The sequence below is a fragment of the Protopterus annectens genome, chromosome 4.part0 (genome assembly GCF_019279795.1).
Source record: "Protopterus annectens isolate FY-2018-M chromosome 4.part0, PAN1.0, whole genome shotgun sequence".
Lineage (NCBI taxonomy): Eukaryota > Metazoa > Chordata > Ceratodontiformes > Protopteridae > Protopterus > Protopterus annectens.
Window position 1 is genome coordinate 1,291,751,365 of NC_056733.1, and position 16,577 is coordinate 1,291,767,941.

At 36.4% G+C, this 16,577-nt stretch overlaps 1 protein-coding gene across 1 annotated transcript in view; it reads left to right on the top strand.

The window, feature by feature from the left end:
• LOC122800438 overlaps positions 1–16,577 on the top strand; it is an 89,120-nt gene that overhangs the window by 46,274 nt on the left and 26,269 nt on the right. The window lies entirely within an intron of this gene.

Consider the following 16,577-nt stretch of genomic DNA (forward strand, 5'->3'; position numbering starts at 1 on the left):
CAAAACCTTCTTAGCTTTATTATTCACACTGAGGTTGCTACACCTTGAAATCAAAGAAATCAGTGGCAGTCAGTTAAAAAACTGTCATGAGGTTTCTTGGGAAAGCTGCAGACTCAGTCAAGCATTAGATGTCACTCCTTTATGAAGCAAACACCACAACATGAACGATTTCCATCCTGTACAAAAATGAACAAGAATTGTTATAAGGTGCAATAGTATCTAAAGTAGGTGACTCCAAATCTTCTTTAACTGATAAACAAAGCTTTCGTTTTTAACTGGATTAAGGGTAAAAGTTAAGAGGCCTAATATGAAGTTTAAACTAATTTCTGTGACTGGGACAAAAAAAAAGTCTTAATCATTTGTCTGAAATTATGCTTTCTTAAATATAAGCTAACATGCTTTCTTAAATATATGCTAACATTAATAGCCTTCTGGTTATCAGAATAAGGCTGATGAAAGATGCTTGTGTTGTCCAAAGGTTAAAGAAGGACAAAAATCGTGAGTTTTTTTTTTCTTTTGTAATACATTTATTAACCAGAACCAGATAAGCCCATTGGAAAAAAGATCTCTTTTCAGAGGTGACGCAGGAGCATTGTCTGATTAAGTAACTTGCTCAAAGTAACATAGTAGGCAAATGAAGGTAGAAAGAGTCAAACCCCTTACTTTGGGTACAGCAAATAGCTTGTTAACAACTGAGAACCTTAATCCACAAAGGTAACTGCTAGCCAAGCTGTCAATCTTCCTCCCTTAAACGGATCTTGTTTCTGAAATTAGAAACCTTGTGACTTTGACTGAAATATCTAAATAGCTGAGATTTGTTTCCTTGCCTTACAATGTTGGCTGTGTGTGACTTGACTATTACATATCACAAAAAATATTATTAATATTTTTGCAAAGCAGACCAAGAGCCAGTATCAATTCTAGTCAGAAATAGGAGCCTTTCTCTGAGCATCACCCTGGGTACCATTCTTTGAATAGCACCATAGCTCATAACTTTTATTTATCTCATCTGCAACTGTATTTCAATATATAAACCAACAAGAAACTGGTGATCAAATAAGATAACTTTTGCATTACCAAGAAGAGGCTAGGGACTTTATGTTACTTGTTTTATTTATTTATCAAACTGGTAAATGCCTCTCATTTTATACTGAAACATTCTTTAAACCTAATGGAAAACCGATCTTATTTATTAAACACCAGATCTCTTATCTATTCCATATAAATACTGTGCTCCTCTAAACTGGTACATGTCTATAGAATTGTGAAAACAAGCTCCTCAGGGCGAGAACTGTGCATGGCTTTCTGCGTAGGTGTTTTAATTTATAATGAGAAACATTATCTTTATTTTCTGTTGGCGATGCCTGTTTTTATGTATCACAGTATTCCTATGGCTTTCCCTCCTGTTTTGTCATACTGCTTGCTTATCATTAGGTCACTGATATAACTATTGTAGCCATTTACCACCTTGGCTGGCACAGTACCTGCCCTTATAGTTGTATACTCTTCACTAGCTTGTTGTCTTTCAAATGCATTGCTTTGCAGTAAATTGATGCAGACATGTTTTTGGCAATGAAGAGACCCTGATAAGTCACAATTCTTCCTTAGTGCATAATCCTGTATAGAAACTTTTTTAAATATCTTTGTGTAATAGGCAAAAAAAGCATGCTTTTCCCAACATCATATATCGAAACTAAAAAAAGGATGCCCCCATTACTGTCCTCTGTGATGTACCTTTGATAACCATTCCAGAGCTGTAACTAAAGAAAGGTGAAAAGGTCTACTGCTCCAGGTGCAAGTTGTTAGTGGTCGTAACTGACAGTTGCTGATCTGGCATGAGTGAAGTACTGGTACTCATGTACGAATCCACTGTTGATATTGTAGCATTTTAAATGTATGCTGATACTGCATTTGTGCTTTCAAACTTTCAGATATGAGTTCAACATATTAACATCTGTCACAAGGTATTTGCTACTTTTACAGCTCAGTGGGGAGACTTTTTTTACTCAACTTTGGGTTGAGGGGGTACCAGTATATGGATCTCCTCTGGGTACCAGATGATCTAGCTATGGCTCTGAACCATCCTTTCATCTGGGTTTATCTGAGTGGACTTCACACACCTTCTGCAAAATTTTATCTCAAAAAATGTTTTTTTCCAATGTTAGCACACTGTGATAAACTTCATGCCTGTCTTTTTTTTTTCTTGTTCCTTCATGTAAATCTCTGTCAAATGCCTTGCTAGATCATGTGTTCACCATATTTCTTGCTTCTTCTCTGGTCATCTAATGAAAAGAACATTATCAGAACTGGCAGCAAGATCGGATACAGCTCATTCTAATTATACATTGTAAGAGCCTGTTCCTTCAAAAAATACCTGACTCCTTGATGAAATTTCAACAGAATTGTCATTGAGTCACAGAAAATTGACCATAGCCCATCAGAACAGCACAAATGTGAACCACGTCTGAGACTGTATATCCCAAACCATCTGCTACAGAATCACACATTACTGGTTCACATTTAGACTGCCACTCACTAGTGTAGCGATTTTAAGTCTAGTACTCAAGCTTTCTGGATGATCATGGCTGTGTCATGTAGGATAGCTATCTGGCATTAATATCCCATTGTGAATCTATGCTGTCTTTGGTCTATTATCCTAGATTATTCCCGATATTCCACAGTTCTTTCCTTCATTAGTGATGCCATGTAGGATAGCTATCTGGCATTAATATCCCATTGTGAATCTATGCTGTCTTTGGTCTATTATCCTAGATTATTCCCGATATTCCACAGTTCTTTCCTTCATTAGTGATGCCATGTAGGATAGCTATCTGGCATTAATATCCCATTGTGAATCTATGCTGTCTTTGGTCTATTATCCTAGATTATTCGATATTCCACAGTTCTTTCCTTCATTAGTGATGCCATGTAGGATAGCTATCTGGCATTAATATCCCATTGTGAATCTATGCTGTCTTTGGTCTATTATCCTAGATTATTCCCGATATTCCACAGTTCTTTCCTTCATTAGTGATGCCATATAGGATAGATATCTGGCATTAATATCCCATTGTGAATCTATGCTGTCTTTGGTCTATTATCCTAGATTATTCCCGATATTCCACAGTTCTTTCCTTCATTAGTGATGCCATATAGGATAGATATCTGGCATTAATATCCCATTGTGAATCTATGCTGTCTTTGGTCTATTATCCTAGATTATTCCCGATATTCCACAGTTCTTTCCTTCATTAGTGATGCCATGTAGGATAGCTATCTGGCATTAATATCCCATTGTGAATCTATGCTGTCTTTGGTCTATTATCCTAGATTATTCCCGATATTCCACAGTTCTTTCCTTCATTAGTGATGCCATATAGGATAGATATCTGGCATTAATATCCCATTGTGAATCTATGCTGTCTTTGGTCTATTATCCTAGATTATTCCCGATATTCCACAGTTCTTTCCTTCATTAGTGATGCCATGTAGGATTGCTATCTGGCATTAATATCCCATTGTGAATCTATGCTGTCTTTGGTCTATTACCTAGATTATTCCCGATATTCCACAGTTCTTTCCTTCATTAGTGATGCCATGTAGGATAGCTATCTGGCATTAATATCCCTTTGTGAATCTATGCTGTCTTTGGTCTATTATCCTAGATTATTCCCGATATTCCACAGTTCTTTCCTTCATTAGTGATGCCATGTAGGATAGCTATCTGGCATTAATATCCCATTGTGAATCTATTCTGTCTTTGGTCTATTATCCTAGATTATTCCCGATATTCCACAGTTCTTTCCTTCATTAGTGATGCCATGTAGGATAGCTATCTGGCATTAATATCCCATTGTGAATCTATGCTGTCTTTGGTCTATTATCCTAGATTATTCCCGATATTCCACAGTTCTTTCCTTCATTAGTGATGCCATGTAGGATAGCTATCTGGCATTAATATCCCATTGTGAATCTATGCTGTCTTTGGTCTATTATCCTAGATTATTCCCGATATTCCACAGTTCTTTCCTTCATTAGTGATGCCATATAGGATAGATATCTGGCATTAATATCCCATTGTGAATCTATGCTGTCTTTGGTCTATTATCCTAGATTATTCGATATTCCACAGTTCTTTCCTTCATTAGTGATGCCATGTAGGATAGCTATCTGGCATTAATATCCCATTGTGAATCTATGCTGTCTTTGGTCTATTACCTAGATTATTCCTGATATTCCACAGTTCTTTCCTTCATTAGTGATGCCATGTAGGATAGCTATCTGGCATTAATATCCCTTTGTGAATCTATGCTGTCTTTGGTCTATTATCCTAGATTATTCCCGATATTCCACAGTTCTTTCCTTCATTAGTGATGCCATGTAGGATAGCTATCTGGCATTAATATCCCATTGTGAATCTATGCTGTCTTTGGTCTATTATCCTAGATTATTCCCGATATTCCACAGTTCTTTCCTTCATTAGTGATGCCATGTAGGATAGCTATCTGGCATTAATATCCCATTGTGAATCTATGCTGTCTTTGGTCTATTACCTAGATTATTCCCGATATTCCACAGTTCTTTCCTTCATTAGTGATGCCATATAGGATAGCTATCTGGCATTAATATCCCATTGTGAATCTATGCTGTCTTTGGTCTATTATCCTAGATTATTCCCGATATTCCACAGTTCTTTCCTTCATTAGTGATGCCATGTAGGATAGATATCTGGCATTAATATCCCATTGTGAATTTATGCTGTCTTTGGTCTATTATCCTAGATTATTCCCGATATTCCACAGTTCTTTCCTTCATTAGTGATGCCATATAGGATAGATATCTGGCATTAATATCCCATTGTGAATCTATGCTGTCTTTGGTCTATTATCCTAGATTATTCCCGATATTCCACAGTTCTTTCCTTCATTAGTGATGCCATGTTTATTTTCATATAACTAAGGTAATAATAACAAGTCAGCAGTTTTCATCTTCTTTCCTGCTCTGACTATAGTAAATGTGAAATGGTCTACAGTTTTCTATTCATCAGAAGGCATACAGTCATGTAATAATTCAGTTAAATAATATTAAGAACCTGCAAAGCAAAGTGAAAATGATTATTTAAAGGTTTGCAAGCATTATCTTTGCATTTTACTTATTTCAGTTTTGGCTTAGGTCAAAACAGGCTTGAAAAATCTTGTCAGGGGTTCTTGGATCAGTTATTCTACAGAATGTTAAATATTCTTTTAAACTGGAGATTTTTTTCAGCTGTTTTATTTGAGAATTTACTTAGTCTCCTTTTAATAAGCCATTATTGAAGCCAGACTAGCTGGAAAACTACTGCCAAGTCCCTAACATTCATATTATAAGTACGATTATAGAGAAAGAAATAAATATGCAATTATATTCTTCTCTGTTCTCTCATGACCTGTCTATTCCATATCAGTCTGGCATTAGACCTTGACATAGTACTGAGATAGCACGTATTTGGGTTGTAAGTGATCTGGTTGTTCAGGATCAGTGGTTTCTCTCCATCTTATTCCTCCCTGATTCCATGGTTTCAGTTGATGTGGTAGATACAAGATCTTGATGAAAATCATAAATCTAAGGTAGTTACTCCAAGAACAGTGGCTAGTTAGTTTGCTTCCTACCTTTTGGGCCCTTGTCTGTGAACAGGGCCTGGATTAATTCTTCTAGTAGTTATCCCTGCAATATGAGATGCCATAGGGAATACATTTGGCACCATTCCTGTTCACTGTTGAGGGAGATTCGAAGATGAAGAATTATACCTTATCAGTTTTATGCTGATGGCATCCAACTCTATGTCTCTCTCTTTTTCTTAATGTCAGATTTTACTCTGAATTGTAATCAATTCTTTCTTGGTTCTCTGAGAATTATTTAAAATTCTGCAGCAAGTCAGAAGACTGAGACAATATCAGTCCATGACACTGAATGTCTATCTCATTTTTCTTTCTTGTTTCACACAGTGGGAATTGACTGGAATTTGATTTCAAGTCCATGATCCAGGAGTTGTTCTTCAGAATAGGCTAATCTACATGGGGTCATAAGTCAGCTGTTACCAAAACATCATACGTCCATTTTATTGCATGGATTTAGAACTGTTTTCATCTGTGGACTTTGCTACAGTGATATGAGCATATGTGATATCTCACAGTACTGTAATGTTGTCACTTAGGGCTCTCAGATGGTCGTCTGGCACTTCTGCAGGGAGTGCAGAAGTCTGCAATTCGGTCTTTCATGGGTTGTTCTCATAGCTGCCACATTGCATCCTTGCTACAGGATTTGCACTGGCTTTCAGTCACTGTGAAACTTTTTTTTTTTTTTTTTAATCTTACTATTGGCATGTAGAGCCCTACACAATCTGGGTCTTGCTTACCTGAAAGGGCTACCAGCATCCTTTTTTACAGACAGTTCTTAGTAGTTAAGACATAAGGGGCTGCTAATTTTTCCTAGGGCCAAGATCAAAACTTCTAGACATTTTCCTTTTGCATATTTGGCACCAGTCCTTAGAAATCACCTGCCTTCTTTAATAAAACAAGAAAAAAATCAAAATCCAGTGTGTCGTGCTTTCAGACCAACACTTTATTACGTACAGAGGGAATGCTGGGTGTTTGTCTATTCTATTTTTAATTACCTTCTCTAGTAAGGGACAAGATTCAGAGGCATCTTTACAAGGTCCCTAAAAATATCATCATTTCAAATGATTGTAGTGAATCCCAAGCAGAAAATGTAAACATTCTAATATGTGGATTTCATTTTTTAATCTATGGGCTTTGTCTTTCATATATGTTTATCTCAGTTTTATTAAACGTTTTATAGATATTCACCTCTTGATTTCTTTTATGTGTAAAATACCTGGGAAGAAGGTATTTAAATGTCGATAGTGGTATTATCACTTCTCACTTATTTACTAATTCTTCTTATGGTCCCATTACTTTGTCTACCCCTAGCATTTTAAATTTCCCATAGCCCATTTTTTTCTATAAAATGACTAGTCAGCCTCTTTACAGGTACCTCTTTTGCTGACAACATATTATAAATCCCGCTGAGTAGAAGCATTCATTCACTAGTTCTCCTTGTTGTTATGTGTTTCTGGCTACCCTCCCCTCATTCTTTTAAGCTTTAGAGTCCCTCCTTAACTGAGTGATTTAAACAGAAGAGAAAGAAGCTAAACAGACATAAAACATAAAGACCAGATGCTTCCAGAACCCAGTAGTGGAAAGTACTCTAGTTCTTATGGCTGTAACAAAGACAATAAGGCATAGATAAGAACAGAAAGAATGCTCAGAGACACAGGAAGGAAATTTTCTTGTAGAAATAAACCGAAGATCCTGTGTCATTGTCAATATCTGATTTAATTTCACCAGGAATAATACACCTGATATAAATTAATTCTGGATATTTCCATTCAGGAGAGAGTGTTGATACAAGGTACAACTTGACTAACAACAGAGTTTAAGGCATCAAAGAAAACATTGCTGGCATATGTACATCTAACTTATTTCCGGGCCTAACCCTTGTCAAGAACTTGTTGTTGCTAAGTTATGATGACATACAAGTTACTGTATATTTATGCTATATCCTGTGGCAATAACAGAAGAGAGGTTTGCATTCAAAGCATGTCAGAGGACAGTGATACTATCTGAGTGTCATGGTTTTGACATAAAAGAGCCCCAGAGTGATCTTTTGTGAAATATTTCATGATTTGAGTTCTAGTTTCAGCTTCTTTTATCTCCAGGCACATTCTTTGTATCTGATATCATCAGTTTGCTCTCACTGTGGTTACTTAGAAATGATAAGTCACAGATAGTGCAGCACAGACGTCACCACCTGACAACCATCTACCACACCCAGTATGTAAAATGCATACTTATTGGGATATTAACTGAGCAATGTAGGTACATGCATATGAATTGTCACTCAGCATTTATACAAAGAATGTAGGACATGTAAATTGCCAAAACTAGTAGCAAATTTCTGTAACATGATACATTAAGCAGAAAATATATTTATAATATTAATGTAAGTACAATAGAGTCTTAATATCCACTGCTTTTAAAGAAAACCAGGAAAATTGCACTAGTATAATATATTTGCTCACATTTTCCAACTATAGAACTGACTGTATTATGAGACCATAGCAAAACAATATACAACACCGGTCATCATTAAAAGCATTAGCATTTTGAGTTGAAATACATTTTGAAGAAATGATAATTTCTAAAGTTTTCCAGAAGGTTTGAACGCTGCTAGTGGAAGCACTGTCAAGAAATTAGTTTGACTTTTTATCTACATAAAATTACAATCACTGATCAGTATTAGCATTAGCATTAGTATCAGTATTATCGTTAGTATCAGCATTGCTATCAGTATTATTATTGGTAGTATATTAATATTAATATTAGTATTAGTATAACTATTATCATTATTATTAGCATGATATTAGTATTATTACTTACATTAGTATTAGCATGAGTTTCAATATTAGTACTATATTAGTATTAGCATTACCATTAGTATCAGCATTAGTATTAGCATATTAGCATTAGTATTAGTATTGGTATTAGTATTAACATTAGTATTAGTATTAGCATTAGTATCAGCATCAGTATTAGCATTAATATTAGTATTAGTATTGATATTAGTATTAACATTAGTATTAGTATTAGCATTAGCGCTAGTATCAGCATTAGTATTAGCATTAATATTAGTGTTAGTATTATTATTAGTTATTATTATTAGTATTAGCATTAGTATTAGTAATAGTTTTGTGTTATTCTCATAGCAATGCATTGTTTCTTAGGCAGTCCTGATTTTTAAACAGCATAGAGAGAAGTTAACTGTGATGCAGTGCTAGGATTTATTAAAACCCAGCAGTGTATTAAGTAAGAGTTTGTTGATTCAGTCTGAAGTTGACATGTCTGACCTTGGAGTATCTTAATGGGAAGAAATGTATATGAATGATGTTATCTGTGTTCTCAAGTATGAAGTTAAATCTGCAGGTCTTCTTTGTAGAACAGCACTATTTAATAAAACAGAGAATGAAATATAGTCGGTCCATATTTTCCTTGAGACTGGCCAGCAAGGTAATTCGAAACCATACTCATTTCTGGTTATATGCCATTTACTCTAATGTGATCTGCAAAATAATTCTGAGCTATGGTGGACAGAGCCAGGTGTGTACATTCATGTCCTATGAATTTCATATTATCAGAGCTCTTGCAAGAGGGTCTCCTGTTCAATTCTCGGCTTGGGTTGGAAGTGCCTTCTGTGTGGAGTCTGAATGTTCTCCCCGCGGTCGAGTGGAAATTCGAAAGACATGCGTTGAATGGGCATGCCTTCGTTGAAGGTTGGGCATCAGGCTGGCAACTCGACACCATAAAAACCAACTGCCAATCATTAGCGGACTGAAGTTCCGCTGTGGCGACCCCTAACCGGGAAAAGCCGAAAGACAAAAAACAACAACAACAACAACAGCTCTTGCAAAAACTAGTGTTGGATGTTGCATTTAGCATTTGCAATATTGGGAATGAATAGGCATCATAACCACAAACATGGACACCTGAAAACAAATAAGTTAAATTTTCAAGTATCAAAAGTTATGACAAAAATATTAATGGCTGACAAACATTCTTAACATGGTACAGACAAATACTGTTCCTTCCAAAAAAAAGACATCTGTCTAAAAACTACACTAACCTTGAAGTGAGATTATTTAAGTTGTTGGTGAACCACTCCCAACTTTTTTGTCATTTTTTAACAAGTACAAATAAGTCTTTGCTTAACTTACTGGTACTTGCATATCTGTATGTGACATGTTAGCATTTGACATGTATGCCTCTTTCAGAGTAATAATTTGTAAAAGGGGGTGCTTCCTGGATTTCTTGCTTTACCAAACTCTTATGATTTAAAAAATTGAACCATCAACTTTTTAAATATGATCCCCTATGTTCTGGATTTTCAAGCCAATCTTCTGTACTGCTGCATTGTAGGATGGGAGGATTTTTTGTAGATGGTAGCCAGTTTATGGTGTTATTCTTGTCCAAGGGGATCTGTCATTTTCTAAAGAATTTGATTGAAAGCATATCCTTTCATTGTTTCAGCTAAAATTTCTAGAGTCTTTTTTTTTTTTTTACATAATACTAGAGTGTAGAATATCTGATTAATAAAATCTACTGACGCTTTTATGGGCAGTCTAGGTAGACCTTATGGTCCTTCTCTGCAATGACATTCTAAATTTCTCTCTATTCCATTAAATATGGATTAACAGATCATGGCAAGTAATTCTCCTTTAATATGGGGTTGTACACCGTCATATTTATAATATATCAGTAACAGAGTTTGGGGTACATGGGAGTTTGCACCACCTGCAAAGTAACAATTTTAATCAAAGCCACATTTGAACTTTTAAATTCTGTCTTGCATTTAGCTCGGTGACAATGGTTAATATAAAAACCAAGTATATGGATATAGGCAAGTAAGTATATGAACACATACACATAAGTCACAGACTTCAATAAGACCACAATCCCAGTGATTCATGCAGCTAAATTAGTTAATTATCCAAGCCAGTCAGAGAAATTCTTTAGCTTTGTATGGACTACCTGATACCCTGCTTTTGGATCGCATAGACTTTCTAGCAGTTTTACTTGACATCAGGATTACTTCTTCAACACAAATTTGGCTTTGATTACCCATGGATCTACTACAACAGTTCTTGTGATAGTTGCTTGCAGCACCCGACCCTACTGAATAACACTGCCCTGCCACACCTCTAAGTCTAATCCTAAAACTCCCACCAAATCCCTAACCATAGCACTCCCCTTCCTAACCCTAAACTCTCATGTGTGTGTGTGTGTATGTGTGTGTGTGTGTGTATGTGTGTGTGTGTGTCTGTGTGTGTGTGTGTGTGTGCACACATGCGTGTGTGCATAGCACACTTGTATCCCATCCATGTTTAGCTTCTCTACATTGCAGTAGATATTACTGCATGCGCACACAACAGACAGCTGGTTCCCATGCAGCCTATAGCAGAATTCTCTTTCTACAAAGAAGTAAACCAGCAAGAAGGCTAACCATCTCTCAGCACATTAAATGCAAATGTACTAACCAGCTTCCTGACAGTCTGCAAGTCCAATCATTTAACTTCAGAAATAAAACAAAGAAAACATGACAGACAAAAATGTTGCCACCTTAAGACTGGTCAAAGTTACTTCATATACTGTCTGGTGTTTTTATTCTTTCTTCATGAGTTCTGAAAGTGACTTAATAGCTACTATGGAACATGAAGTTCAAACAGAAAAATGCATTCATGGTGCTTTATCATATTAAGTTATTCTTTGTACTTACAAACTCTTCACTCAGTATGTTTAGTGCAGAGCAACAAATGCATTCTGACTGATGCAGTATCTCTCCTAAAAACTTCTATATGAACTTCCTTTTGTCATCAGTGATAAAATCGTCAAGATCTTTCGCCATATTAAAAAATCTGATCATTATCACGGCCTAGTTATTCTGTGTAGAGGATTTCAAGAGTTGTGAATGAATCAGTTGAAAAGTACTACCATAAACATGCAATTAGACAAGCGCATGCTTGTGAAGGAAGAGAGCAAGGTTTGTGTAGCAAAACAATGCCCCATGTGACTGCTTTTGCAAGTCAAGACAAAAAGATGTAAGGGTAGGGGCACCTAAATGTAATAAAAAGTATCATTAGTGGCAAGTATCAGCTCATTTACAAAAGGATATATTATGAATTAATTTCTAAAACTGAAGATGGACAAACAGTGAGCCAGCAGGATGTGCAATGCAATTCTGAAGGAAATACAAACAGAGTTAATAACAATTCTAACCACACTTTTTAAAAATCATAGCAGGATAGCACTTGAGAACCAAAGTAGACAGATGCAATTCCATTTCACAGAAGTCTACAACTTGAAGTCAGATCATCAAAATCTTTAAGACTAGTGAGGCATGGTCTCCAAGAAAGCATGCATTAAAATCAGGAAGGTTATGTCAGACCTAACAGAAACTTTCACATAGTCACCAAAGTAACAGAGAAGAGGTCTGCAGAAGTGGCCTACCTACATGTTAATGTGCCATTTGACATGGTCTTCACAAAGATTAATACGCAAGTAAGTGGACATAATGGTTTTACCAAGAATCAAAAAATAGGCTAGCATAACAGAAAATCCTGAAGTCAAAAAAGGGAGAAGTAATTGTTGTATTATCCCAATCTGTTCTAGGACCAGTATCTTATGTATTTACACATGTGACATTATGGAGTGACTGGAAGGAAAATGTACCTCTGTGCAAATTACAGTGGATTCAGTCCAAGAGCTGCAATGGATAAAGTGAGAAGAGATGAAGAAATGTGTACTACATAATACTTTTAATGCAAATAAGTGTAAGAAACTGCATACCAGCAACAAAAAGCAAGGAAAGAATAGACAACAGAAGCTAAAATACAGATAACCAAAAAATGTAAAAGGACTTTGGTGCAATCACGATGCCTTACTCTGTATTTTGTCAAACACAGAGAGAAGGCAATAAGAAAAACAAGGGAATTCAGGCATTGCACGGGAACTAGCTACTCCAGTAGAAACTGGAAAGTATTTTTTTTCCTTTGTCTTACCAAAAATTCAATAAGTGCCAACCTCTAGTAATTTGGGCTATACTGAAGACTCTACATTTGCAAAGAAATGTAACACAATTTACAAACAATGTGAAAAGTCTACATTAGTTGGCATGAACAAGTAGACTAAGGGAGCCTATTATGACTATCATGTTGGAATAGAAGTAGAGAATAAAAAGTATACAATGACATTAACATCTACATACTGCAATGGGTAGTTCAGTAAAGCAGCATGTTTCAGAGAAACTGGTATTCAAGAACAAAGGGAGTAGAAGCTGAAGACATTCAAAAATGAGGGAGAAAGATTACTTTTTGTGCAGAGACTTGCAAGAGCATGGAATATCCTTCATGAGTAGGGGGTGCCTTGTTTATCGTGCACCTCTTTCTATTATCTGCATTTTCACTGTCTAACCCTTTCTTTCTATTTCTCATTAAAAATTCTCTTTTGATAATATAATCCAATATAAAACCATGCAACCACTGTGTTATATTCCAAAATACAGAATAAAAATTGTGCACAACAGGATGTTTATTGAAAATGAAAACTATGAAAATGCTTTTTTGTCTTTTTTATTTCCTGTACTTCATTAGACCAACCAGACTGATAATGTCCAGTTAATGAAAATGAAGAGAACACTTACATCAGTTGTTTGAGTGCACTGCACAATGTACTGTTCTAGACATACACACCATCACGAAAATAGATACTGCCAGCCCAGCTAGCTGGAATTTTGTAAATAATTATATGTCATTTTTGAATGTCAACATGATTTATATAGAAGTGTGACAAAGGGAGATACTGCCAGCACAGCTATCTAGAATTTTGTAAATGGTTGTGTCATTTGGCAATGTCAACATGCTTCGTCTAAGATGCTTGTGTTACAAATGTATTACAGCTGTTTGTCATATATATATATATATATATATATATATATATATATATATATATATATATCAATCAAACTAGGTTTGTACAGACATGTCTGTTGAAAAGATATTTTATAAAGTAATGAGCTTAAAGATGCAGCCACAGTGTGCCCTGCTGGAAGAGAACAGAAATGTACATGAACTACTAAAACTGTTTAAATGTATATATTTTAATAAGGGAAACTGGAACACAGAAGGTTAACCTCAGTCTAGCAAATTTCAGAAAAACAGCTGTAATTAAATTACTTTATGGCAGCAAGGAGATACAATGTCTAAAACTAGGGAACTTTCTGTATTGTCTTGGAAGTGTTTTATTGTTTTATGACTTCCAGTATCTACCATAAATCTGAGGAAAAGCCCTTGTCTATGTATTTTCACAGGTAGAAGCAAGATTCCAGTAGTGGGGTTTTCACCTGGCATAGAGTCAGATGACAAGAAATTATGTCATTCTGCAAGCTATCCCAGCAGTAATATTTGAGATATTAATTTGAGGAGTCTCTGAGAGAGACCATATTTTGTATTTTGTCTAGGACCTGACAACATCAAGATCCACTCACCACATCTACCTTGCTCTGTAAGTAAGTTAACTAGGATATAGTAATTCTCTTAGATAGAGTCAGGAATATAGCAAAGCTTAGCTTGGATATTTTTCTTTATTTATTTGAGACTCTCCTGCAATGTTGTTTTAAATATTTTCTGTGATTTTGAACTCTGATATCATTGTAAATATATATTTAGTATTGTGTTGTTCTTTAACTATTTATTATTAAATATATTTAAATCATTCATTGTGGCTGATCTGTATAGAGATATTTAATTCTGAGAGAACTTGCGTATTTATTTGGTGACACTGTGTAGGCCACTCCTAATAGCCTTAATCTTGGTCAAACTGCCCTTTGTATTAATAGTAACATTACACAGTAAGATTGGACACCATTTGTTATGGGCTTTAAATTAGCTGATAAGGAGCTGGCTGGTGGCAGTGAAAACTACCTTATAGTCTGGACAAAAGGGGGCATTGTTAGCAAACCTGTGGCAGCCTTTCCCAGGTGTTTTGTGTGTGTGTGTGTGTGTGTGTGTGTGTGTGTGTGTGTGTGTGTGTGTGTGTGTGTGTGTGTGTGTGTGTGTGTGTGTGTAGAAATCAAACCTCAATGAATGTGTGTGTCAACTACTTGGGCAGTGACTTGAACCACTGGTTGGACAGAGAGGGTGTTAGAGGTTTTGGCTTGGCCTCTCATCTGAGATCTCAACTCTATAGCTGTGCCAGTGGACAGTTTATTGGACATCTGGAGAAAGAGGGAGAAACCAGCCCTGGACTGACTGCAGTCTCTGTGTGCTCTTAAGGGAAATTGCACTTATGCACTGCATCTGAAAATACTGTGTGTGCACCTGTCATCCTCCCAATGTACATCCCCCATTGTTGCCAGTGGTGAGAATTGAGGCTCATTGATTACCGGTCCAGTGGTGAGGTGTCACACACGCACTCTGGCTTCATTTATTAGATAGATAGATAGATAGATAGATAGATAGATAGATAGATAGATAGATAGATAGATAGATAGAGGGATAGATAGATAGACAGAGGGATAGATAGACAGACAAATCAATATGTTTGTGTGAGTGGTTAAGAATAATGTTAGAAAGCTGTTTTGTGTTTTAACTTGCATGTTAAGTTTTGTTATAGTGAATCCTGCTTGAAAAGCTCATTGTAGTAGTTAGCTTTCCTGCATCAGAGCACTTGTTTCTTTAGTTCAGTATCCAACAGGGATGCTTTCTGTGCTGTACCTACATGTCACACCACTGTCTCCATGTGGGTTTTGATGGGTATACCAGTTTTCTACCACACCATAAAAGGTGTGCTGCAGTTAAGCTAGTGACCCTCCAAACAGCTGATGTGTGTGTGTGTGCATGTGTCTATGTGTGTGCACATGTGTTTGTGTGCGTGTGAGCATGCATATGTGTATTTGCATGCATGCACGTGTGTTTGTTTATTTTTTTGTCTCTGTGTGCTTGAGTGTGGTGCATTACTGAAAGTAGGTGTAGTCTCTGCTGTGAACTGACATCCTGTCTAAAATTGCTTCACTCTTTTTTTTTGGCACCTTGGACCTCATTTTTAACAGCCTAGTCCATAGAGCCCCACACGCACAATGGATCTACTAGTAGGCCCTCGGGCCAATAGCCTAGTACCTACCTAAGAACCTATAGGAAATACACCATGGGGATTACTTCTGTGTCTCTGCTCAACAGTGGCACAGGAAAATAACTTTTTTGGGCGGCGTAAGCCAGGGAACCTTGTTGGCTAGGCTTACATAGGCCCTCGTGCCAATAGCCTAGTACCTACCTATGAAACTATGAACCTATAAACCATTCTCCTATCACCTGGTCAGTGTTGCTAGAGCTGGCAATTGATCTTAACAGCATCATGGGGGCTCAGCCACCTATATTTCCATTCCATCTGTTTTTTTTTTGTTGTTTTTTTTTAATTTTATATGTCCTATCCACCTTCCATTTCCCTGCCCACCCTTCATGCTTATTGCTTGCAGCTGAGGGAAACTTTCTTCACTGGAGTCAACACTGAGCACCCCTCCATTCCTCCCTGCTTCTCCATCAGTCACCCTGGGCAGCTATTCAAGCCTGGGTCAACTGGGCAGTGGTCAAGGCTTTATCCCTCTACTGCACAGGAGTGGCCCTAAGATTGCTTCACTTTTATATCTGCTCAGTGATGCATTTCCAAATAGGTTAACACAGGTGTCAGAAAGTGAATGACTCTTACTGTGATCATCTGCAAAAAGAAAATTTATGCTTACATAATGCTGTCAGAAATGTTGATTTTTTTGTCATAAGTGAAGTATTGAATAAAAGAGTTTTAAAAAGTATTTGAATTCAAGAAAAAACATATTGCAATTCTTATGGGACAAATAAAGAAGTAAGAAAACTGGTTACCATGAAAATGCATTTGACCTATTAGGAATGATACTGAACAGGCACCGTAGGTAAAGTA